The following is a 24391-nucleotide window of genomic DNA, read 5'->3' as shown; positions in this document are numbered from 1 at the left end:
CACACACACACACACACACACACACACACACACACACACACACACACCCATTAGAGTAACTTATATAGATAATGCCAACTAGGTCAAATCTTGCTTCCAGAAACACAACTATACCGCCTTCCAAAACAAAGATTACAAAAATGAATCCATAACACTTTCCAATTATCTTTCCATCAATACAAATATTGAGAACTACTAGCTGGTAAATGAAGTATACATGATTGTGCCACTATATTCTGTAAAAATAACTGTAATTGGGCATTTCCCTTAGCCAATTTGGTATACTAAATATCTTCACAAATGTCTGATAATTTCTCACACTTTATAACTTAGTTGTAGAAAGTGACCACAGAAAAGCTGATAAAATTAAAGTACTCAATAACCTACGACCCTTGCTCTTAACTATTTTAGGGAAACGAGGGTAGGCCTTTGGATATTTTATGAGAAATACCAGGTTTTACTCAGCAAAGTGAAAATTCAGGTACCACTTGAAGAATTCTACATAGGATTAAAAAAATAACAAATTTGATGAAATGGAACAAAATTAACTCCTCTTTGCTTTAAAAAAAAAGGAAATGATAAGAGATTTTTCCTTTTTTTAAGGGCGAGGGGGTACTTTCTGATTACAAAGCTATATGGCACAAAAGTGATAAACTTCTGCTTAGAGTTTAAGACTAAAGCTTCCTGAATATTAAATAATTTATATATTTTTCCACTTAGCATATTTTCTTCTTTCTTCATTCTTATAGTCTACGTAGGGAGCTTCAAAATGGCTTCCAATAACCTCCCCTCCTGGGATACACATCCCTGTGTAAGTGTGTACTGGACCTCTCCTTAAGTGTGGACTGGACCTAATGACTCACTCCTAGTGAATGGAATAGGGAAAAAGTGATGGGTTGCCACTTCCAAGACTACACTACAAAAACCAAAGGCTCACACAGCAAGGACTAGTAGGTTGCTGGCAAACAGCCAACATGAGGAACTGGGGCCTTCCGCCCGACAACCAGTGAGGAACTAAGTACTGCCAACAAGCATGTGAGTGAACTGCAGGCAGATCCCCCTCTAGGATTTTCAGATGAGACCAGCCCTGGAGGACGTGTCAAAGGTAGCTTTGCAAGAGACCCTGAGCCAGAGGACCCAGCAAACGGCACCCAGATTCTTGACCACAAGAACTGTGAGATAATGTTTGTTGTTTTAAGTCACTAACTTTTGGGTTAATCTGTTATGTAGTGCTATGGCTTGAACTGTGTCCTGCTCAAAATTCATATGTTGAAGTCCTAACCCCCAGCACCTCAGAATGTGACCTTATTTGGAGACATGACCTTTACAGGGGTAATCAAGTTAAACTGAGCTCATTAGGGTGGGCCCTAATCCAATATGACTGGTATCCTTATAAAAAGGAGAAATTTGAACAAAGAGACAGACACACATAAAGGGAAGACAATGCGAAGAGCTATGGAGAAAATGTGGCCATCTATAGGTCAAGGAAAGAGGCCTGGAACAGATCCTTCCCTCATAGATCTCAGAAGCAACCAATCCTGCTGACATTTTGATTTCAGACTTCTAGCCTCCAGACTGTGAGACAATAAATTTCTGCTGTTTAAGCCATTCAGTTTGTGGTAATTTGTTGTGACAACCTTAACAAATTAATACATGTAGCAAAAAGAACTAATACATACACTGAATTCAAAATGACTTTTATTAGCAATACCAAAATTAGCCTCAATGCAGGACTCAAGTAGATGGACAAAGCTTCTAAGTCTTTATACTGAAAAAAGACATAAGGTTGTATCAGAAAATCTTAGACCACAGATTTTTTTTTTTAAGTTAGCTGGGACTCCTGCAATCATATAATGTAATTGACTCATTTCAAAAATTGACGCTGCTGCTGCTGATGCGCCAGGAATTGTTTTGAACACTTAACATATATTAATTCCTCACAAGAACCCTCTGGGGCACCACTATCATCAATTCCATTTTTAAGATGAAGAAACTGGTGTCCAGGAGTTAAGGACACAGCTGATAAGGAGCCAGGATTTAGTAAACCGAGCTACACAGAGAATAAGTGATTTATCCAAAATCATAGTTAGTAGTTGAGGTGGGACTAAGCCTAATGGTCCTTTCTTCTACCTTCAAATCTTTTCTCGAAAAAGGCAAATAGAAAGGCTTTTCTTTTACTTGCTGTATTCAATCTTTGTAACACTGCTACCTTAGAAGTATATATTTGACTATCTACCTGCCCTCCTCCTCTACCTACATAGTTACTCATTTTCTTCCACTCCCTGAAACCTAAAACACTACCTTTCAATTCCTAATACTTTTCTTGCATCTAGGTTAATCATTTTTATACACTAGAACACAAGATTTCACTTCCACACAGTTTGGAAAAACAGCTTTAGCTTAACATTTAGAAAAACACCTTTAGCTTAACAAATACACCTGGAAGGAGTAATACTATATTATTGGTCATCTGCATTTTACTAGGAGTAAGTCAGATCCTTTTCAGAGAACAGGTCTTGAAACAAAGATGGCAAGACAGCCACTGCAAACTTGTGCAGGGAATCAGAGTTTTTTTCTGGAATATTTGGGATTAGGTACTTAAGAGTAAGCCTTTCTCTGGGAGTCTGAATTAGAAGATATAAATCATGGGCAGTGGTGGCGACCACGCTTCCCATGACAAAGAATGGAAACATGGAGAAAGCCAAAGAGAGTGAGACATGCACAGGAGAGGCATGCCACTGAGAGTTTGAGAGAGACCTGACTACATTTGATTCCTGGGTTCTCCTTGCACAGCCCAGCTGCATTTCTGCCCTGGATCCTTTGGTGTGCCCAAAAGGCTGATAACTTCCCCTTTCTGCTTAAGCTAATTTGAACTGAGTCACATGCAATCAATAGAGAACTAACATGGTCAAAAAGATACCCTCTCTACAGCTCAAGAACATTATCGAATGACTAGTAATTCAAAAAAAAAAGAGGAGAACAGAGCACTCCATGTAGTACCATGGCTACAAACAAAAGAACTGATTAACAGAAGCCAAGGTTTAAACAGCTATTTGGAAGACTTTCCAGACATTGGTGGAACAGGAAAAAGAAGTTGCAATTACAAAAGACTATACCCTCTATCTTCCACTTGGGATTTTTTAGTTCTTCTAGTTAAAAAAATCCCATCATCTATATACTTGCTAGGGGTGTGTAAATTATTACAACCACTTTAGAGATCAATTTGGAAATATCTAGAAAAGTTGAAAGTGCAGATTTCATACAACCCAGCAATCTTACTACTAGGTGGCTACTATGGACTGAACTGTGTTCCCCCAAAATTCATATGTTGAAGCCTTAATCCTCAACATGACTGTATCTGGAGATAGGGTCTTTAGTAGGCTATTAAGGTTAAATGAGGTCATAGGAGTGGGGCCCTAAACTGATATGATAAGAAGAGGTAAAGGGAGATCTCCCTCTCTTTCTCCTTTTCTTTGCCTTGTGAGGACAAAGCTAGACGGTGACCATCTACAGGTCAGAAGAGAGCTTGCACCAGAATCCAACCACACTGACACCCTGATCTTGGACTTCCAGCCTCTAGAATTGTTGAGAAAATAAATTTCTGTTGTTTAAAAATAAATAAACTTTTCAGTAACAATAGAGCAAAGTAAAATACTAAAACTCAGGCAACTAAGTAGCCATAGTACTCTCAAGTACCTCACAACATAGTTCATTATTCAAACTAGTCACTCAAAGTTACTATAATACAATAAAGAGTTCCAAAGCCTGTGCTTACAACTAGATTTTTCCAGGAAAAAAAGGAAAAACTTTAATAACATGATTTTATTCTATGTAGGTGTCTACAATAAAAGTATGATGCTTTAAAGCCAGAACTGAAACTGAAATATATTCCAATATATCTTTTTTTTTTTTTTTTTTTTTGGTGCAAAAAACTAAAAGCCATCCAGGAAAGGAGGTTTGTCTAGTTTACCCAGTCATCGGTGGTAAAGAAGGATTAAAACCCAGCCTTTCTGAGTCACAGTTCAGTTACAATGCAACGAGGCAGCAAAGATTATCATGATTCTGTTTCTGGCTTCTTGTTCAACAGACAAAACAATCCTAAAACTGACCTGATTCTATGTTCTGGGCTGGCATGAACCTGCGTAGAAACAATAGGAGTGGCAGGCACTTTCTTCCTGAAGCAGACGTGGAGAAGTATTATACCTGTGATGAAAGAAAAAAAAAAGAAAGTCCAGTTTATTTTCAGAATGTTTTTTATGAGTTGTTCATTTCCTACTAATTCTCTCTTTACCTCCTTATTTCTTGCCAATGGCTTCATACTGGAACACAAGACAACACTTTATTTAAGATAGATAAAATCTGCTATTCAAACTTCAAAGGAGAATATAGAGTCATTCAAAACTGATCTCTACAGACCATCTGGTTCAGCTTTTTTATTTTACTGGTGAGGAAGCCGAGACCAGGAATAGTTATGCAAAGAATCAACGACAACACAGTTATTTAGTGGCAGAGCCAGGTTCAGAACCTAATTCTTCCCACTCTAGTCCAGTATTCATCTGTACATCATAGATCACAATGTCTCTTTTTGGAGAACCAAATATGAGCAAAAAAGAAAAAGAAATCATGTTATTTCTCTAGGAGTAGTTGAAGATAAATGTGGTATAGAGCTGAATCGATATGTTCTAAGTTAAAATAAAAAATAGGGCTCCCCTGGTGGCGCAGTGGCTGGGAGTCCGCCTGCCGATGCAGGAGACGCGGGTTCGTGCCCCGGTCTGGGAGGATCCCGCATGCTGTGGAGCGGCTGGGCCTGTGGGCCATGGCCGCTGGGCCTGCGCGTCCGGAGCCTGTGCTCTGCCACGGGAGAGGCTGCAGCAGTGAGAGGCCGCATACCGGAAGAAAAAAAAAAAAAAAAAAACAGTGCTTCCTCACTCAATGGTTATAATCCAACCTCGAGTTATTTAGCATGTCTCATATAGGATATTTAACTATTTCTTTTATTTACCATTCAATATTCCAAAATGAAAACACCAGCACACGAATGATGAGATATAGGTTCTGGTCTTTCTTAACTTTGCTCTTAACAAGTTCTATGCCCTTAATCAATTACTTCTTTGGTTCCAAAGCTCCTTTATTCAAAAATGAGGAGCTTGGGGACTTCCCTGGTGGCACAGTGGTTAAGAATCCGCCTGCCAATGCAGGGGCCATGAGTTCGATCTCTAGTCCAGGAAGATCCCACATGCCATGGAGCAACTAAGACTGTGTGCCACAACTACTGAGCCTGTGCTCTAGAGCCCACAAGCCACAACTACTGAAGCCCATGCACCTAGAGCCTGTGCTCCGCAGCAAGAGAAGCCACCTTAATGAGAAGCCCACGCACTGCAACCAAGAGTAGCCCCCACTTGCTGCAACTAGAGAAAGCCCGTGTGCAGCAATGAAGACCCAATGCAGCCAAAAATTAATAAATAATTTTTTTTAAAAAAAATGAGGAGCTTGGATTAATCTCCATGGGCTTTCTAAGTCTAAAAAGTTATGCCTAAGAATAGATTCATCTTTTAACGACATTCTGCTTTTCTGATCAACTATTTGTTTTTGTCATATGTTTGTTAATCTCTGTAATCATGTTAGTACAATAGTTCAAACATCAATATTTGTTTTTGTCATGTTTGTTAATCTGATCAACTGATCAACTATTTGTTCTTGTCATATGTTTGTTAATCTCTGTGATCATATTAGTACAATAGTTCGAACATCAATAATATTGCCCTCAAATATACAGTTAGTTCTTATTCAAAAACCTAGTTTTGCAATAACCTAGTTTTGCTGTCTATCTCACTACTTATGAAAAAGTATTTTTAAAAATCTACCTCTGGTGGTCTTCCCTGGTGGCGCAGTGGTTAAGAGTCCGCCTGCCGATGCAGAGGACACGGGTTCGTGCCCCGGTCAGGTAAGATCCCACATGCCGCGGAGCGGCTGGGCCCGTGAGCCATGGCCACTGAGCCTGCGCGTCCGGAGCCTGTGCTCCGCAACGGGAGAGACCACAACAGTGAGAGGCCCGCATATCTCAAAAAAAAAAAAAAAATTAGTTACAAATGATTACTGTTTTGGCCTTTCTCACCTTCTGAGATGACCCACACTCTGTCTGTGGAGTGTGTTTCTCTCTAAATAAATCCACTTCTTAAAAAAAAAAAAAAATCTACCTCTGGGACTTCCCTGGTGGTGCAGTGGTTAAGAATCCGCCTGCCAATGCAGGGGACACAGGTTCGAGCCCTGGTCCGGGAAGATCCCACATGCCACAGGGCAACTAAGGCTGTGCGCCACAGCTACTGAGCCTGCGCTCTAGAGCCCACAAGCCACAACAACTGAGTCCACGTGCCACAACTACTGAAGCCCGTGCACCTAGAGCCCGTGCTCTGCAACAAGAGAAGCCACTGCAATGAAAAGCCTGCGTGCTGCAACGAAGAGTAGTCTTAGCTCGCCACAACTAGAGAAAGCCCATGCACAGCAACGAAGATCAAATGCAGCCAAAACGATAAATAAATAAGTTTATTTAAAAAAGAAATCTACCTCTTAGGTGGTTTCTAAGAAAAATTCTGAACTATTTTCCCAAATCATTCATTCAGTTATTCAGCCAAGTTGTTATTGAGTGGCTTGTCAGATGGCAGACACATGCTTAATGAGATATAAGATTTTAAAACAAGATCCCTCTAGTGAAATTCTGAGTGATGTTTGGGATTCAACTGGCAGTGAGAAAGTAGGCAGAAATGATGACATGTCTCCTAAATCGTAACATCAGAATATACCTGCACTGTTTTTTTTAATATATTAACTACCAACTTACGTAAAACATGTTGGTTGTCACCCAACACGAGAACCTAAATATAAGTTGCTGGTAATGTTTTACTGATTTGCTCTTCCCTGTCCTATACGCCACCTCTCTCATCTTCAGTCCTCTGTAATTGCTATCCTATGTTTTGTGTTTATCATTCCTCTGATTTTTAGAAAGCATATCACATATGTACATATCCTTCAACAACACTTTCATTGTTTTTCATTCAATATTATGTTTTCAAGATGTATTCATGATACATATGCAACTAAATGTTGCATATAGTTGTAGTCCATTCATTTCAGGGCAGAATAACTCTACATTGTGTAAATACACCATGACTGAATTATTCATTCTCTTTATGATAGCACCTTATTTTCTCCCCAGGTTTTGTTTCGTTTTGCTATTATGAACATTACTGTTATGAAAGTTCTCATACACATCTGTTCCACATGTGCCAACGTTTCTCTTAAGTACTTGCCTAGGAGTTGAGGAATATATGTGTTTTCAATTTTTTCGTGAGGTCGCCAATTTTTCTTTTTCCCAAAGTGTGTTTAGCAATGTATAATCTCATCAGCACCAGGTAGTTCATATTGATCTACATGCTCTCCAACATTTAGTAATGCCAACTTCTTAATTTGGGGGTGTAAAACCATCTAACTGTAGTCTTAATTTGCATTTTTCTGTTGATTAATGATACTGAGCATTTCTTCAGGTTTACTGGCTAACTCATGTTTCCTCTTTTATGAAATGCCTCTTTATTTCTATTGGCCACTTCCTCCTTAGTTTTTTGCCCTTTACTTATTATTTCATAGAAATTATATATGTATTTTGGATGCTGATTATTTGGTTTTATCCATTTTGAATTACCAGGTACAGCCAAGTATTGAGATAAAGAAGCAGAAAGAGCAGAAAGCCAGACAGAACTGGAAACAGCAAGCTAGAATACCAATGCTTTTCTCAACCCATTTTTGTATTTTATTACAATCTACAGATGTCTTAAAGTACCAGAAATTTAAAATGGTGTATTACTGATCCTGTTTTGTAATCTTTTAATATAAATTTAGCCAAGGGCAAATGCTTTGATATGATTTCAGTGCATTCTAATTACAATATGCAATATAATATAATTTCAGGTATCCATTTTATACAAATCAAAATTTAAATCACATTTTAGACAGAGTTACATTTTGACTCTGACATTTTAAGTGTTTTTATTTCATGCTTTGGTTTGCTCCAATTTAGAATAAGTTAGCTTTATTGTCAAAACGTTGAGTATGAATGTATATGTACATAGGTGTAAAAACTGAATTTCAAAACTAAATTATATAAACAAGAACAAGAGACCTGCATTCCAGGCTTGGCTAGACAATTAGCTGTACCTCTTTGGCCTAACTATGTCTTTAAGTTGGTTTTCTTATACCTAACATGAAAATTGTGCTGGTAAATTCTAAGGACCTTTGAATCATACACTTTGAAGATCAATGAGAAAAAAATTTTTTTCCAGATATCCCCAAAAGAGTTTTAGGAATCTCTTCCCGAGTGTTAAGTAAACTGGAGAGAGTAACAAAAAGCTAAATATCTGAAAAACAAAAGTTAACAAGCAGGGCTATAGCCCTCCTATGGCTTCTCAGGACTCTTGGCAGATCACCTGATGAACAGCATCACACAGAAAAAAAAAATTGGAAGCCACATAAAATCCGAGATCACTCTACAATGCTGGCGTTGACTCCTATGTACGCAATCAGAAAAGAACTTCCAGAACCACACTCACCCACTTACCTGAATCTGTACCCTTCTACTGTGCTTAAACTTTCTGAAACCACATCAAAGTCTAACTCTTTCACTTTAATACTAGATGTTATGTCCCTACTATTCAAGGAAATTGCTCTAGTAAGTCCCACTTCTCTTTCCTTTGTCATCAATTTCTTAATTTTGCCCTCCCAATAAAAGCAGAACCACTGGTGTGTGTGTGTGTGTGTGTGTGTGTGTGTGTGTGTGTGTGTGTGTGTATTTCCAATCATTAGAAAATAAACAACATCAGCAGCAAAGCTTTTGACCCCACACACCCCTCTAGATTATGGCCAATTTCTTTGATTCCCTCTTCAGTGAGAAGTCAGAAAAGAGTTGTCCTTACGGTCTTCAAGTATTCTTCAGTTCGAACTGAACATACTCCAATTAGACTTTTGATCCCGAACACAGCACTGAAACTCCAAAGTCACCAGTTACTTACATATATATTGTAAAATCCAAAAGCCAGTCAGATCTCATCTTTCTTGCCCTATCTGCAGGAATCGGCATGACTCATCAAGCCCTGATACACTTTCTTTACCTGGCTTCCAGAACAAAGACTCTCCTAGTTTCTCCTGGTTTCATCCTATCTCACTGGCCACTCCTCAGCTTCCTTTGCTTATTTCTCCTTTTCTCCATGATCGCTGAAGTTCAAGTTCCGACTCTTCTTTCTAACCCATCAGCAAATACTACTGGCTCTATATACAAAATATATCCAGAATCTGACTACTTCTCATCATCTACGTAGAAACTGTAGTAGTAACTATCATCTCTCACTAGGATTTTTTTCCATAGTTTAGTAACTGGCCTCCCAACTTCTACCCTTGCCCTATTTCAGCCCTTTTTCATCAAAGCAGCCACAGTGATCCTGATAATCTTACATAAATCATATAATGTAACATCTGTGCCCAAAATCTCCCAATGGCTTCTCATCTCATAAACGCCAAAATCTTTAAAACGGCAAAATAGAACCTACATAATTTAGCCCCCATTACCTCTGACCTCATTTCCTACTGACCTCCTTGCTATTCCTTATACAGGCTAGGCATACTTCTGCCTCAGAGCCTTTACACTTACTGTTCTCTCTGCCTCAAAGCTATTCTGAGATGATTATCTCCACCTGCCTCACTCCCTTGCTATCTTCAGATCTTTGCTCAAATGTCTGAGTTAACTCTTTCCTATTCGGTCTATTTTAAACTGTAACTATTCTGCTCCAAGCATCCCTAACACACTTTCCTGATTTATTTATCTCCAATGTTACTAATATTCGTTTATTTCACTTCTACTCCTGTTTGTGTATTTCCTCCCCCAAACACATAAAATCCACAAGGGCAAGAGCTTTGTTTTGTTTCCTGCTACATCTTCAATGCTTAGGAAGGGGTCCAGCACATAGTAGGCATTCAATAAACATTTTTTGAATGAAGAAATGAATAGTTACACTCTTAGGGCTAAATATGACAATCTTTCTGAGTTTACAAAAGAAAATAAATAATCAGGAGACAATAGCTAGATTCTTGATGTAAAAGAATCATTCTAATATTTCTTCAATAGTTAAGTGATAACAACAATAACTCAAAGACCTCAGTAGATGTTGTAGCCAATACTTCCATAAACTTTAAGTAACCACTATAATAAATGGTTCCCCGCCCCCCAACCCCCGCCAGATTAGGTTTTAGTCTCTGGCTGTCCACAGGGTGACATTTATTTCCCATCTGTTATCATATTCAACGATGGTTAGTTTGCAGAGCCGCAACACACATAGGAAAATATTATTAAAATGTTCATTCCAAACTTGTTCCAGATAAATAACTGAGCTCTTTATAAATAAAGAAAGTCTAAAAATAAAGGACAGATATTTTTAAGTGTTTTAACTATTTTGTTTGGAAATAGTTTCAAACTTACAGAAAAGTTGCAAATATAAGAATACAAGAATCACCCTTATACTCAAAGTCACCAATTGTTAACGTTACCTTCTTTATTTTGTCATTTGTGCTCATAAACTTTCTTTCCCTTCACACAGACACACTTGAGCTATCTTTTTTTTCCCTAAAGCAACTGAGGATAAATTATGTATATCATGGTTCTTTGAGCCTTTGCTTCAATGTGTATTTCCTTAGAGATATTCTCTTTCATAACCACAGTACAGTTATTGTCAGTAATCTGAACATTGCTACAATATTTGTATTTAAGATCAGTACTCCAACTGAAATTTCAATTAATCCAATGATAATCATTTTATAGTATTTTTCTCCCCACCCAGTATAGGATCCAGTCCAGGGTCAGGTATTGCAGTTCATTCAATACCTAGGCTTATCTTTCTTAAGCCTCCCATAATTTGAAACACTTCCACAGCCTTTATCTTTTATGACATTGTTTTCTGTTTTGTTTTGTTTTAAGAGTGCAGCCTCCTCCCCTTTTTATTAAGTAGAATGTTCCTCATGTGGGGTTTGTCTATTGTTTCCTCCAGATTCAGGTTATGTAGTCTTGGCCAGAATACTACACAGATGACGATATATCCCCTCAGGGCATCATATCTAGATTCACGTAGTACCCATGTTGTTGCTGGATTTCACCAATGCATAATCCCTATTTTATACCTTGCAAATAATACACAGGTGGTGGGGAGACACTTTAACTCTATGGAAATACCCTGCTCCTCATCAATATTTCCCCCCTAGATTCTGTTATGATTCTTGCCCTGCCTAATAAGAGCTGCAAAATGATCATTTTCCAACTCTAGAATTCAGAATTCTACTGTAAGCATGAGAGCTCTCTTCTTTATTTGTCCATTTATTTACTAGTTTATTATCTTATGGGTAATGGATTCCTATTTTTAATGGTTCATAATTCATTACTAATCTGATGACTAGACCAGTAGGACCTCCAACAGGCTTGTGACATGCTCCCATATTTTTCAAAAACATTTTATTTTCTAGCATTAAAAAAAAGGTACAGATTCACCTGGTATATACCCTTGCAATCAGCCATTCCTCTGAGGAACTCCAGTTCCTTTGTGTTGGGAATACTATTAGAGATCGAGATTGGGGGGTTGGTGTGCCCACTGCTCTTTGCCTTTTACTTGGACAGAACTACTAGGAAATACATGCATTCATATACACATATGCATATAAATATATATGTGTGTTCATACATACATATGCATGTGCATATGCGCATACATACTGGTTTCAAAAATAATAAATTTAAGCTGATACCTTCAATTCCAATCCATCCCCACAGGATTCATTTTTCCCTTCTCCCAATGCATATTTGTATGTCCCTCCTTCCTCAGGTCCTAGCTTCAACAACCTGAGAACATTTACTCAATCCATAATACACCTAAAAATGACCCAGAGTTGCTTTGTCCATATCACTACAAAAAATAAACTCTAGAGGAAACAGTTCAGGATTTGTTTGCAATCCCTCTCTCTTACCGCTACCCAGGATGAGGGTAAACAGTCAAATATTATGTTAAAAAATTACTTAGAGTCACTCTTTCTTCCCCTTCAATGTAAGTACAGTACTAATTTATGGTACAATCAGGTTCATTTGTTCTGGTGGTTTAGGACTTTCCCCATTCCCATCTTTATTTTCAATATGGAAGATAATATGCTTTGAAAACTCAAAACTATATAAAAAGGTATATAGCCTTAAGAAGTGTCATTCTCTCCCATAAATCTTTGTTCCCTACTGCCCCTTCTTTTTGTAAAGTTAAGCAGATATGAGTGCATTTTACCACCCCCCCCCCCGCCATTTTTTCACGAAAGATAGCAAACTAATATGTGTGTTTACACTAACCAGCTCAATCGAGACTGGAGGAAGCTCTTCCCAAATTAATTTATAAGACTAGCAACACCTTAATACCAAAACCAGACAGAAACATTAAGAGAAAAGAAGACTAGAAATCCAATATCCTTTCTGAACACAGATGCAAAAAATTTTAACAGAATATTAGCAATATATAAAAGGGATATTATTACATCATGACCAACTGAAATTTACCCTGGAAATATAAGGCTGGTTCAACATTCAAAAATTAATCAATATAATTCACCATATCAACAGAATAAAGAAAAGCCCATACGATGATTTCAATAGATGCAAAAATAGCATTTGACAAAATTCAACATTCATTCATGATTTAAAAAACTCTTAGTAAACAAGGAATACAACGGAACTTAAGCTGATAAATGGCATCTTTAAAACAAATACAGGGACTTCCCTGGTGGCACACTGGTTAAGAATCTGCCTGCCAATACAGGGGACACAGTTTCGAGCCCTGGTCCGGGAAGATCCCACATGCCACAGCGTAACTAAGCCCGTGCGACACAACTACTGAGCCTGCACTCTAGGGCCTGCATGTCACAACTACTGAACCCGCACGCTCCAACTACTGAAGCCCACGCACCTAGAGCCTGTGCTCCACAACAAGAGAAGCCACTGCAATGAGGAGCCCATGCCCCGCCACAAAAAGTAGCCCCCACTCACCCCAACTAGAGAAAGCCACGTGCAGCAAAGACCCAACACAGCCAAAAATAAAAATAAATAAATAAATAAAACAAATACAGCTAACATCATACATAATGGCGAAGGACTGAATGTTTTCTGTCTTTAACATTATACTGGAAATACTAGCCAGTGCTATATGGTATGAAAAAGAAATAAAAGGTATACATTACTATGGAAGAAATAAGACTGTCGTTATTCCAGGCAACATGACTGTCTATATAGACAGAAAATCCCAAAGAATCTACAAAAAACAACAACAAAAAGCCTACTAGATATAATAAGGGAATTTAACAAGGTTGTAGTATACAAAGTCCAATATATAAAGATCAATCATGTTTCCACATATCAACAATGAAACACTTGGAAATTACATATTTATATTGGGTTGGCCAAAAAGTTTGTTTGGGTTTCTCCATTAAGATGTTATGGAAGAACCTGAATGAACTTTTTGGCCAATCCACTACATTGCCATTTATAATACCACCACCAAACCATGAAATTCTTAAGGATAAATCTAACAAACTATATGCAAGATTTGTATTTTGAAAACCATAAAACACTGATGAGATAAATCAAAGATGATGTGAGTAAATGAAAAGATATCCCATATTCACGGACTGGGAGACTCAACATAGTTAAATTATCACTCCTCTCCAAAATTTATCTACAGATTCAATGCAACCCCAATCAAAACTCAGGTAGTTTTTTTTTTTTTTTTTTTGGAAACCATCAGAATGATTCTAAAATTTACATAGAAAAGCCAGGAAACTAGAATAGCCAAAACAATTTCAAAACAAAACAAAACTGGAGTACTCATATTACATGATACCAAGATTTATTATTATAAAGCCACAGTAATCAAGACAGTGCAGTACTGGTGAAAGGACAGAAACCTAAATCAATGGAAAAGAATGATTTCAGAAACAGAGATAGACATACATGGTCAAATGACTTTTGACAAAGATGTCAAGCAACTGAATGGAGAACAGAAAAGCTTTTCACCAGTGCTAGAACAATTGGACATCCATGTACAAAAATCCAAAACAAAACAAAAAAAACTCAATCAACCCATACATCACATTACATCCAACCTTTAACTCAAAATGGATCACAGACCTAAATGTAAAACCTTAAACTTATCAAACTTCTAGAATAAAACGGTGCTAGGGCTTCCCTGGTGGCGCAGTGGTTGAGAGCCCGCCTGCTGATGCAGGGGACACGGGTTCGTGCCCCTGTCCAGGGGGATCCCACATGCCGCGGAGCGGCTGGGCCCGTGAGCCATGGCCACTGGGCCTGCACGTCCGGAGCCTGTGCTCCACAGGAGGAGAGGCCACAGCAGTGAGAGGCCCAGATACCACCAAAAAAAAAAAAAAACGGTGCTAAATCAGTGACTTTGGGTTAGGCAAAAAGTTCTATGGGATATAAAGCACAAACCATAAAAGATAAAACTGAGAAACTGGATTTCAACAAAATTAACTTCTGCTGGGGCTTCCCTGGTGGCGCAGTGGTTGAGAGTCTGCCTGCTGATGCAGGGAACACGGGTTCGTGCCCCGGTCCAGGAAGATCCCACATGCCGCAGAGCGGCTGGGCCCATGAGCCATGGCTGCTGAGCCTGCACGTCCGGAGCCTGTGCTCCGCAACGGGAGAGGCCACAACAGTGAGAGGCCCGTGTACCGCAAAAAAAAAAATTAACTTCTGCTCTTCAAAAGACACTTTTAAAAATGAAGCCACTATTTTAAAAATGGGAGAAAGTATTTGTAAAACAAATACCAGCTAAAAGACCGGTATTTCCAAAATATATAAAGAACTCTTATAACTCAATAATAATAAAATAAGCAGCCTAATTTTATTTATTTTTTGGCCGCATCTTGTGGCTTGTGGGATCTTAGTTCCCCAACCATGGATTGAACCCACGCCCTCGGCAGTGAAAGTGCGGAGTCCTAACCACTGGACCACCAGGGAATTCCCAAGAAGCCTAATTTTCAAAAGAGCAAAAGATGTCAATACTTCTAAAATAAACCAGATGTAGATGGTAAACAAGCAGATGAAAGGATGTAAATATCCTTACTCATGAAAAGCAAATTAAAACCATTTTTAATAATGCTGCTATGAAAATCAGCTTTTTTGCAGACATATCCTTTCAGTTCTCTTGGATATATACCTAGGAATGGAATTTACAGCTCATAAGGAATAAGTTTAACTGTGTAAGAAGCTAACCAGCTATTTGCTAAAGTGGCTATACCATTTTACCAGCAATGTATGAGAGGAAACTTCTAGTTGCTCCACATCCTCATCAATCTTAACACTGTGAGACTTGATGCTTGGACATGCTAGTGGGTGTATAGTAGTATCTTCATGTTTGTTTGTTGTTTTTAATATATCTTCATTGGAGTATAATTGCTTTACAATACTGCGTTAGTTTCTGTTGTACAACAAACTGAATCAGCCATATGCTTACATATATCCCCATATCCCCTCCCTCTTGAGCTTCCCTCCCACCCTCCCAATCCCACCCCTCTAGGTTGTCGCAGATCACCAAGCTGATCTCCCTGTGCTATAATGCTGCTTCACACTAGCTATCTATTTTACATTTGGTAGTGTATATATGTCGATGTTACTCTCACTTCAACCCAGCTTTCCCCTCCCCTCACCATGTCCTCAAGTCCATTCTCTACATCTACGTCTTATTCCTGCCCTGCCACTAGGTTCATCAGTACCATTTTTTTTTAGATTCCGTATATATGTGTTAGCATACAGTATTTGTTTTTCTCTTTATGACTTACTTCACTCTGTATGACAGTCTCTATGTCCATCCACCTCACTACAAATAACTCAATTTCGTTTCTTTTTATGGCGAGTAATATTCCATTGTGTATATGTGCCACATCTTCTTTATCCATTCATCTGTCGATGGACATTTAGGTTGCTTCCATGTCCCGGCTATTGTAAATAGGGCTGCAATGAACACTGTGGTACATGACTCTTTTTGAATTATGTTTTGCTCAGGGTATATGCCCAGTAGTGGGATTGCTGGGTCATATGGTAGCCCTATTTTTAGTTTTTTAAGGAACCTCCATACTGTTCTCCATAGTGGTTGTATCAATTTACATTCCCACCAACAGTGCAGGATTCCCTTTTCACCACACCCTATCCAGCATAAATTGTTTCTAGATTTTTTGATAATGGCCATTCTGACCAGTGTGAGGTGATACCTCCTTGTAGTTTTGATTTGCATTTCTCTAATTAGTGATGTTGAGCAGCTTTTCATGTGCCACTTGGCCATCTGTATGTCTTCTTTGGTGAAATGTCTATTTAGGTCTTCTACCCATTTTTTGATTGGGTTGTTTTTTTGATATTGAGCTCCATGAGCTGTTTGTATATTTTGGACATTAATCCTTTGTCCATTGTTTCATTTACAAATATTTTCTCCCATTCTGAGGGCTGTCTTTTCTTCTTGTTTATGGTTTCCTTTGCTGTGCAAAAGCTTTTACGTTTAATTAGGTCCCATTTGTTTATTTTTGTTTTTATTTTCATTACCCTAGGAAGTAGGTCAAAAAAGATCTTGCTGTGGTTTATGTCAAAGAGTGTTTTCCTCCAAGAGTTTTATACTGTATGGTCTTACATTTAGGTCTTTAATCCATTTTATTTTTGTGTATGGTGTTAGGGAGTGTTGTAGTTTCATTCTTTTACATGTAGCTGTCCAGTTTTCCCAGCACCACTTATTGAAGAGGCTTTCTTTTCTCCATTGTACATTCTTGCCTCCTTTGTTGTAAATTAGGTGACTATATGTGTGTGGGTTATCTCCGGGCTTTCTATCCTGTATCATTGATCTATATTTCTCTTTTTTATGCCAGTATCATACTGTCGTGATTACTGTAGCTTTGTAGTATAGTTTGAAGTCAGGGAGCCCGATTCCTCCAGCTCCGTTTTTCTTTCTCAAGATTGCTTTGGCTATTCGGGGTCTTTTGTGTGTCCATGTGAACTGTAAATTTTTTTGTTCTAATTCTGTGAAGAATGCCATTACTAGTTTGATAGGGATTGCACTGTATCTGTAGATTGCTTTGGGTAGTATAGTCATTTTCACAATACTGATTCTTCCCATCCAAGACCATGGTATACTTCTCCATCTGTTTATGTCATCCTTGATTCCTTTCATCAGTGTTTCATAGTTTTCTGAGTACAAGTCTTTTGCCTCCTCAGGCAGGCTTATTCCTAGGTATTTTATTCTTTTTGCTGCAATGGTAAATAGGATTGTTTCCTTAATTTCTCTTTCCGATTTTTCGTTGTTAGTGTATAGGAATGCCAGAGATTTCTGTACATTAATTTTGTACCCTGCAACCCTACCAAATTCACTGATTAGTTCTAGTAGTTTTCTGGTGGCATCCTTAGGATTTTCTATGTATATTATCATGACAATTGCAAACACTGACAGTTTTACTTCTTTTCCACTTTTTATTCCTTTTATTTCTTTTTTTTCTCTGATTGCCGTGGCTAGGTCTTCCAAAACTGTGTTGAATAAGAGTGGCAAGAATGGACGTTCTTGTCTTGTTCCTGATCTTAGCGGAAATGCTTTCAGTTTTTTACCACTGAGTATGATGTCTGCTGTGTGTTTGTCAAATATGGCCTTTATTATGTTGAGGTAGGTTCCCTCTATGCCCATTTTCTGGAGAGTTTTTATCATAAATGGGTGTTGAATTTTGTCAAAAGCTTTTTCTGCATCTATTGAGATGATCATATAGTTTTTATTCCTTAATTTGTTAATATGGTGTATCACACTGATTGATTTCCATATATTGAAGAATCCTTGCAACCCTGGGATAAATCCCACTTGATCATGATGTATGATCCTTTTAATATGTTGTTGGATTCTGTTTGCTAGTATTTTGTTCAGGATTTTTGCATCTATGTTTATCAGTGATGCTGGTCTACAATTTTCTTTTTTTGTGATATCTTTTTCTGGTTTTGATATCAGGGTGATGGTGGCTTTGAGGATGAATTTGGGAGTGTTCCTCCCTCTGTAATTTTTTGGAAGAGTTTGAGAAGGATGGGTGTTAGCTCTTCTCTAGATGTTTGATAGAATTCACCTGTGAAGCCACCTGGTCCTGGACTTTTGTTTGTTGAAGGATTTTTATTTACAGTTTCAATTTCATTACTTGTGATACGTATGTTTATATTTTCTAATTCTTCCTGGTTCAGTCTTAGAAAATTGTACCTTTCCAAGAATTTGCCCATTTCTTCGTGGTTGTCCGTTTTATTGGCATATAGTTGTTTGTAGTAGTTTCCTATAATCCTTTGTATTTCTGCAGTGTCAGTTGTGATTTCTCCTTTTTCATTTCTAATTTTATTGATTTGCATCCTCTCCCTTCTTTTCTTGATGAGGCTGGCTAAGGGTTTATCAATTTTGTTTACCTTCTCAAAGAACCAGCTTTTAGTTTTATTGATCTTTGCTATTGTTTTCTTTGTTTCTATTTCACTTATTTTTGTTCTGATCTTTATGATTTCCTTCCTTCTACTCACTTTGGGTTTTCTTTATTCTTTCTCTAGTTGCTTTAGGTGTAGGGTTAGATTATTTATTTGAGATTTTTCTTGTTTCTTGAGGTGAAATTGAATTGCTATAAACTTCCCTCTTAGAACTGCTTTTGCTTCATCCCATAGGCTTTGGGTCCTCGTGTTTTCGTTGTCATTTGTTTCTATGTATTTTTTTTTATTTCTTCTTTGATTTCTTTAGTGATCTCTTGGTTATTTAGTAGTGCACTGATTAGCCTCCGTGTGTTTGTGTTTTTTACTGTTTTTTTCCTGATATTGGCTTCCGATCTCATAGCGTTGTGGTCAGAAAAGATGCTTAATGTGATTTCAATTTTCTCAAATTTTCTGAGGCTTGATTTGTGACCCAAGATGTGATCTATCCTGGAGAATGTTCCATGTGCACTTGAGAAGAAAGTGTATTCTGCTACTTTCGGGTGGAATGTTCTATAAATATCCATTGAATCTATCTGATCTATCGTATCATTTTAAGTTTGTGTTTCCTTATTTGTTTTCTGTTTGGATGATCTGTTCATTGGTGTAAGTGAAGTGTTAAAGTCCTCTACTATTATTGCGTCACTGTTGATTTCTCCTTTCATGACTGTTAGCATCTGCCTTATTTATTTAGATGCTCCTATGTTGGGTGCATAAACATTTATAATTGTTATATCTTCTTCTTGGATTGATCCCTTGATTGTTACGTAGTGTCCTTCCTTATCTCTTGTTACAGTCTTTATTTTAAAGTCTATTTTATCTGATATGAGTATTGCTACTACAGCTTTCTTTTTTTTTTTTTTTTTTGGCTGTACGCAGGCCTCTCACCGTTGTGGCCTCTCCCATTGCAGAGCACAAGCTCCGGACGTGCAGGCTCAGCAGCCATGGCTCACGGGCCCAGCCGCTCCGCGGCATGTGGGATCTTCCCAGACCTGGGCACGAACCTGTGTCCCCTGCATTGGCAGGCGGACTCTCAACCACTGCGCCACCAGGGAAGCCCCCAGCTTTCTTTTGATTTCCATTTGCATGGAATATCTTTTTCCATCCCCTCACTTTCAGTCTGTATGTGTCCCTAGGTCTGAAGTGGGTCTCTTGTAGACAGCATATATACGGGTCTTGTTTTTGCATCCATTCAGCCAGTCTGTGTCTTTTGGTTGGAGCATTTACTCCATTTATATTTAAGGTAATTATTGATATGTATGTTCCTATTACCATTTTCTTAATTGTTTTGGGTTTGTTTTTGTGGGTCTTTTTCTTCTCGTGTTTCCCGCCCAGAGAAGTTTCTTTAGCATTTATTGTAAAGCTGGTTTGGTGGTGCTGAATTCTCTTAGCTTTTACTTGTCTGAAAAGTTCGATTTCTCCATCAAATCTGAATGAGATCCTTGCTGGGTAGAGTAATCTTGGTTGTAGCTTTTTCTCTTTCATCACTTTAAGTATATCCTGCCACTCCCTTCTAGCCTGCAGAGTTTCCGCTGAAAAATCAGCTGATAACCTTATGGGAATTCCTTTGTATGTTATTTGTTGTTTTTCGCTTGCTACTTTTAGTATTTTTTCTTCGAATTTAATTTTTGTTAGTTTGATTAATATGTGTCTTGGTGTGTTTCTCCTAGGGTTTATCCTGTATGGGACTCTCTGTGCTTCCTGGACTTGGGTGACTATTTCCTTTCCCATGTTAGGGAAGTTTTCCATTTCCTTGATGATTAGTGATGTTGAGCATCCTTCTATGTACTTATATCTTTCTATGTGGTACGTATTGGCCATTCATATACCCACAGTGAAATGTCTGTTGAAATCCTTGGCCCATTTTTTGACACAGTTCTTTGTCTTATTATTAAATTATGAGAGTTCTTAAGATATTGCGGTTCAAATGCTTTGCTGGATATATGTTTTGCAAATATTTTTCCCAGTCTTTGGCTAACCTTTTCATTTTTTTAATGGTACAGAATGTTCATTTAGAAAAAATTCATTGAGCTGTACACCTACAGTTTCTTCATTTTTATTTATGTATATACTCAAAGGAATAGGTTTATTTAAAAAGAGAAAGAGGGAGCTAGATAATGGATGGTTCTTTGAAAGGTGACAAAATCATCAACTAGTAGTCTGAAGATGATACAAAATGGTCTGCAAATACTAAAACCTAGAAAATATATCCATATACTTTAAGAGCCCTTCATAGCATAGGTCCGGGTCCTATCAGATGCCCAGGCATGAAAACTAAAATTAGCAAAGGAAAATAATGTGTTGAAGGCCTCTCTTCTGCAATTCCTTATTGCAATTTGACCTCTGAATTCTAGGCATTTCAGATTAGGATATATTATACTTTTTGTCAATTACAGTTTGTTTTGTTTTGTTTTGTTTTTGTGGTACGTGCGCCTCTCACTGCTGTGGCCTCTCCCGTTGCAGAGCACAGGCTCCGGACGCGCAGGCTCAGCGGCCATGGCTCACGGGCCCAGCCGCTCCGCGGCATGTGGGATCCTCCCGGACCAGGGCACGAACCCGTGTCCCCTGCATCGGCAGGCAGACTCTCAACCACTGCGCCACCAGGGAAGCCCTCAATTACAGTTTTAAGTGGAAACTTTATGTTGATGAGAAAAGCAAAGAGATTCAACTTTAGTGTAATTACATAAAAAACTAATTCATGCAATGCCTTTCAAAAAGCATCTGATTGTCAAATACATATGCTAAAAAAAATTTAAAACATTACATATATACTTAAAATAGATAAGCAACAAAGATTTACTGTATAGCACAGGAAACTATATTCAATATCTTATAATAACAAATAATTGAAAATAACCTGAAATATGTATATATATATACACACACAGGTGAGTCTCTTTGCTGTACACCTGAAACTAACACAATATTGTAAATCAACTGTACTTCAATTTAAACAAAAATTTCATATGCTTTTGTTGGCAGCACAGATAGCTTTATATGTAAGTACTATTTTTTAGTCCTTAATCATCCCAAAATTATCTCTCCTAACATTATAAGAAACAAAAATCATATGTTGGCATTTTTCATATTAATAAAAATACATGCTTAGTAGAATATGAAATGTCAAGTAGAACACATTTTTTGAAGCGAAACAATAATACTGCTCTCCACCACAACACCAACTCTTCTTTTTCCCTAACCCATGCCCCAAATATAGTCTTTAACAGTCTTTAGACATTTTCTCTGCTCAAATGAGTATATATAGGTACACACACACGCCATCACAAATACAGGATATATGACATTTTAAAATTCTATTAACCAAAATTTTTTAAATGAGGCTTTTATGACTGAGGAACTGTAAAACATGAAATCAAAAGGGGAAAAGATTTGAGTCAAGTAAGACAAAAATAGGTTAAAATTTAACACAGCCATTGGATGTGACTTGAAATCTTGCTTAAGTTTTGGGAACTTACAGAATATATTATTATTTCTGTTGTAGACACTTCTTAAGAGTAGCTAGAGTGCCTATAATCCTTCCCTTTTCTGTGCCATGATCAATGGCCTTAAAGAAAAAGATCAGAGATAAAACTAATAGGGAGATTTAGGGAATGGCTATTTGAATGAACCTCTCACAACAGAACCACAGTAAAAAGATTCCTCACCAGAACCCTGCCATTGCCAATCAATGCAAACAAATCAAAATATAAAGCCTGTTAATAATTGGGTGGACAAGATGACTGTCATCATAGATCAAGTCATACTTCCTCTCTAGCCAACCTAGTCCTTGCTCAGTGGTTTCATGAAAATAACCACAAGCAGCTGGCAGGAGAAGCAGTTATGCAAGGGATCAATTACATTGACTCACTAAGACTGACCTCACTGCCTCTACTATTGAGAAGCCAATTGCCTGAGTCCCCCACAGGCACTACCTCTTAGCAGGCATCAAGCCCCTTGGATTACAGAAATGGTGACGGCGATCCTTGCTGTAAGAGTCACCAATTCTGAATTTGCCTCTGCCAGCACCACTATGCAGGATTAACTGAATGCTTCTTATAAATCACATGGCGTCTGATCCAGGAATTCACTTCAAATGGCAAAGGGTAGATGCACATGCCCTGATTAATCTTACCAAATACTCTTATTCAGACACAGGTGTCCCCACAGTAGGAAGCAATGATTATAGAAGCTTGATGTAAGAATTACTGCCAGAGCTAAAAACTTCTGAATTTTGGGTGCTGTCCTGCAGGATACAAAATGGGCTCGGAACCATCTACCAAAATATGCTGTCTCCCATCTCCAGAATATACTGGATGTGGGAACCAAACAGTAATAGTGGAGTGGTGTCTTTTCTGCTCTCAAAGTTTTGCTTTTTATCTTATGAACTCTGGAATCTGCTGACCTAGAAGTTTTAGTACCAAAAAAAAAAAAAAAAAATACTTCTACCAGGAGACAGAATAACTGTTTTACTCCACTGAAAGCTGAGCTTATCATGTTCAGTTTGATTTCTTCATGACAGTAGAAAAACAAGCAAAAATGAAGGCTACAGGATGGGTTAAAAATGACTGTCCATGACTATCAAGGGGAAGAGAGGTTGCTACTCTACCTTTGGGGGCTAGGAAGACCATGAGAAGAACTCAGGGGAATCCACTGGAGTAAGTTCTGGTAGTACTATGCAGTGTTAAGGTTAGTGGAAGCCTATCACAACACCATACAGTCAGAGCTACAAGGAGCTCAAACGCTTTCAGGAATGAAGGACTGGGTCAGGTTGTGAGAAAAAGAACCCTGATAAGCCGAGATGCTAGCAGAAGGTATGAAATCTGAAGTGAAACAGGTCAGGGTGTGTGCACTAATACAGTATTAAGGATTGTAGCCACGATTAGTTTCCATACTAGTCACTGGTAGATGGTAAGTACCCCCGTCTTTCCCTTTAAATACATTTTCTTTTTATTTCCTTTCTCCCAATCATGAAGATGGCAAGTTAGCAGGAATTAAATTTACGTTGTAAAATATCAAGATAGAATCACAGTGGAACCAGGGGCAGCATGATATCATCCCGAATCAGCAGCCCTATGGTACTGCCTCTGAATATGGCACTTCAGCTTGCATTTAGATTTTCTCCCACTGGAAAAGTTGCCTCCATGGATGGGATATAGCAGGGTTATCTCAACATTTATACAAGTGGGGAGGGAAGTGAGTGGAAAGAAGAGAAGGGAAGGAAAAGGGGTAGTTAAACTACTAATGGGTGAGATCTTCTAAACGTCCCCTAGGAGGGCTGCCTGGCTTTCCATTTCTCTTTCTGTGGGGATGGTCCCCACCACACAGGGGCAGACTCCTGGGGTTATGACTGCACATCATAACCGTGGGTCCTCTGGCTCTAGGAGACAGATCCCTGAGCTGAAAAGGGCTAATCTAATAATTTCTTGTTGGAATATAAAAATTGAAAAGCCAAGGCAGAGAATAAATCTTTACAGTGAAGTCACATTAATGGCAGGGGTCTGGAAAGAAGGTATAAAAACTCCTGCTGATGAGCTCCCAAGAGCTGCTCTGGTTTCTTCTGTTCAAGCCCCACTCATTCCATTCATCAATTTCCAGTATGGGTTCCAAAAATGCCTTTTGGTTCCCCTTAAGCTGGTGAGTATCAGCTGACTGAAACCCCAAAATGCTACTGACTTCTTCTAGGAAGTAAAAAGGTATTCAAGGTTCTCATTTTAACGTCAAATTATCACAGTCATACATTTTCCTTGCTTCCTCTTAGCCTGCTCAAAAACTAAACTAACAGTGTACTTTTGCCTTCAGAATTGTGAC

The 24391-nt window shown here is 38.2% G+C and overlaps 1 protein-coding gene across 10 annotated transcripts in view; it reads right to left on the bottom strand.

Annotated features, from left to right (window-relative positions):
- The window catches only part of WDFY3 (WD repeat and FYVE domain containing 3), a 264038-nt gene that overhangs the window by 227704 nt on the left and 11943 nt on the right, over positions 1 to 24391 (bottom strand). For 9 of the 10 annotated variants that reach the window (XM_027095853.1, XM_027095860.1, XM_027095857.1 and 6 more), the window contains exon 2: positions 4110 to 4203. The exons of the other annotated variant lie outside the window; for it this stretch is intronic. The gene's annotated coding sequence lies outside the window, so the exon portion shown is untranslated. The remainder of the gene's footprint in view (positions 1 to 4109; positions 4204 to 24391) is intronic. 10 annotated transcript variants of the gene reach the window in all.

The sequence above is a fragment of the Aethalodelphis obliquidens genome, unplaced genomic scaffold (assembly GCF_003676395.1).
Source record: "Aethalodelphis obliquidens isolate GAN/ISIS:26980383/991018 unplaced genomic scaffold, ASM367639v1 scaffold95, whole genome shotgun sequence".
Taxonomy (NCBI): Eukaryota; Metazoa; Chordata; class Mammalia; order Artiodactyla; family Delphinidae; genus Aethalodelphis; species Aethalodelphis obliquidens.
Note: the sequence above shows the minus strand (reverse complement) of the source record. Positions and strands in the feature narration are given on the sequence as shown.